A 3298-nucleotide genomic window follows, 5' to 3' on the forward strand; every position below is an offset into this window, starting at 1 on the left:
CGCGTGTGCGCTTATACTAATCCTAAAATGTTTTTAACTCTATGATTTGAGGTTACTAGAACAGTATAATTTATAAAGAACAGTTTATCACTCCCTAAAATGCCTGTCATGTAATAAGATGTGTGTTTCCCTCTCACCCTCTCACCCCCTGGGCCTCTCTCCTCCCGCCTCCTCCCCCTCACCTCCCCCTCCAACCAACCAACCAACCAAACACACACACACACACACACACACACACACACACACACACACACACCCTGCATCCTGCTACTCGTTAGGAAGGCTTTTATGGTCAGGCCCAATAAAACTTCAATGGTGGAGCCTGGAGACAACATGCCTGTGTTGTGGCTTTAACCCACGTTAATTGCATAACCCCCATACCAACCACTGGAGAGCTTCCCTATCAAGCTGTCCATATATACCACAACCAAGGGCCAACCTAGGGCCAACCAAGGGCCAACCAAGGGCCAACCTAGGGCCACACGTGTTTGATAAACACTCACATAGACCTGCAAACACACTCTTGAGCAGATTTCCATTTGAGTCATTTAGCAGACGCTCTTATCCACAGCGACTTACAGTTAGTGTGTTCATCTTCAGATAGCTAGGTGGGACGACCACATATCACAGTAAGTACATTATGCCTCATTAAAGTAGCTATCAGCAAAATCAGTGCTGGTAGGAAAAGACAAGTGCAATTTTCGACGAGGGGAGGACGTCTCCTAATAATGGAAACCATGTGTGCGGTGTTGGACACTACGAACACGTCCGTCCTCCCACCAGAAACACACACACCAACCTAAGGCCATGTGTGAGACACTCTGCTCGGGTGGCAAGTCACACAGGATAAAACGAGGGGAAAGGGAACAACAAGGCAAAGAAAAGATGTCTTGACGGTACCTCACAGCATTTTGCTCGGTCTACAGTAGCCAATGTGGGGTACCTAGAACTACCTAAGGCCGTGCCCGTGGGAAGGCCGTGCCCGTGGGAAGGCCGTGCCCGTGGGAAGGCCGTGCCCGTGGGAAGGCCGTGCCCGTGGGACCCAGAATATCTACAAAGTGAACTACAAAGTAAAACTAAAACCTACAAAGTCAGACAATAAAATGAGGCATTACAATGCAGGAGAATTAATGTTACAATAGCAATTCATTTCCACTAAGAATAACTATTATGTGTTATAGGAGAGGGGGGTGGGGGGGGGGTGACTATGTATTTGTGGGTGTACTGTGATATGTGAGGCCTGTAGCTAATGTTAGGAGTGATCAAGTCACATGGAACACCTAAGAATAGAGTGACCGTCGCTAATGTATTCCTCAACATTATCAGATGATCACAAATAGATTCATGAGGTAGGATGGATATGACTATTTATGGCATATGGCACACTTTCTCTCTCTCTCTCTCTCTCTCTCTCTCTCTCTCTCTCTCTCTCTCTCTCTCTCTCTCTTTCCTTCCCTCCCTGTCTTCCACTGTCTTCCTCTATCGCACTCATCCTCTCCTGTCTTTCACTCCTGCCCTGTGAGAGAGCTCTTTTGTCCCCACTCCTCTCTATCTAGCCCTCCTCCCCCCCTCTCTCTCTCTAGCCCTCCTTCCCCCCCCCTCTCTCTCTAGCCCTCCTTCCTCTCAATTAATAATAATATATAATATAATATAAAGCAAGTGAGGTAGATAATATATAAAGTGAATATATAAAGTGAAATAAACAATAAAAATTAACAGTAAACATTACACATACAGAAGTTTCAAAACAATAAAGACATTACAAATGTCATATTATATATATACAGTGTTTTAACAATGTACAAATGGTTAAAGGACACAAGATAAAATAAATAAGCATAAATATGGGTTGTATTTACAATGGTGTTTGTTCTTCACTGGTTGCCCTTTTCTAGTGGCAACAGGTCACAAATATTGCTGCTGTGATGGCACACTATGGAATTTCACCCAGTAGATATGGGAGTTTATCAAAATTGGATTTGTTTTCGAATTCTTTGTGGATCTGTGTAATCTGAGGGAAATATGTGTCTCTAATATGGTCATACATTGGGCAGGAGGTTAGGAAGTGCAGCTCAGTTTCCACCTCATTTTGTGGGCAGTGAGCACATAGCCTGTCTTCTCTTGAGAGCCATGTCTGCCTACAGCGGCCTTTCTCAATAGCAAAGCTATGCTCACTGACTCTGTACATAGTCAAAGCTTTCCTTAATTTTGGGTCAGTCACAGTGGTCAGGTATTCTGCCGCTGTGTACTCTCTGTGCAGGGCCAAGTCGCATTCTAGTTTGCTCTGTTTTTTTGTTAATTCTTTCCAATGTGTCAAGTAATTATCTTTTTGTTTTCTCATGATTTGGTTGGGTCTAATTGTGCTGCTGTCACCTCTCTCTCTCTCTCTCTCTCTCTCTCTAGCCCTCCTTCCTCTCTCTCTCTCTCGCTGGCCTCTCTCCTCTCTCTCTCTCTCTCTCTCTCTCTCTCCTCTCTCTCTAGCCCTCCTTCCTCTCTCTCTCTCTCTCTCTCTCGCTGGCCTCTCTCCTCTCTCTCTCTCTCTCTCTCTCCTCTCTCTCTCTCTCTCTCTCTCTCTCTCTCTCTCTCTCTCTCTCTCTCTCTCAATTCAATTCAATTCAATTCAAGGTGCTTTATTGGCATGGGAAACATGTTAACATGTGTTAACATTGTGTTAACATTGTAGATAATATACAAAAGTGAAATAAACTATAAAAATGAACAGTAAACATTACACATACAGAAGTTTCAAAACAAAAGGCATTACAAATGTCATATTACATATATATACAGTGTTGTAACGATGTACAAATGGTTAAGAGTACTCTCTCTCAGCGAGGGCCAGCTTTCAGACTGTGATCAAACAAGGAAAAGGATGTTCCAATTCAATGATAGACATTTATATCATTATACAGTGCACTTCAGAGTATGGTTTTGTGCAAGTAAGCCGGTAGAGATCTATTTCATTGTGCTTCACTGGCCATTGAGCCCCATTCGATCTGTTAGCTAAAAAAGATACAACCGAGAAAGAGATGTCGTTGAGTAAGACCGGCTTTAGAGAGGAAGGTGTGAGAGGAACGAAGGACTAAAGAACTGAAGTGTGTGATTACACAGCCGGCTGGCGAGAGAACCAGTGGGACGCTTTCTCACTGACGCATCCGCTCACACGTGTACTGCCCTTAAAAATACACGGACATCACACTTACATAACCACACAAAGGGATACGCCGCCAAGAGAGGGGCATGAGATGAAGAGAGAGAGAGAGAGACAGACAGATGGTAGGAGAAGAGACCAGACAGA

Source organism: Oncorhynchus kisutch, linkage group LG30 (genome assembly GCF_002021735.2).
Source record: "Oncorhynchus kisutch isolate 150728-3 linkage group LG30, Okis_V2, whole genome shotgun sequence".
Taxonomy (NCBI): Eukaryota; Metazoa; Chordata; class Actinopteri; order Salmoniformes; family Salmonidae; genus Oncorhynchus; species Oncorhynchus kisutch.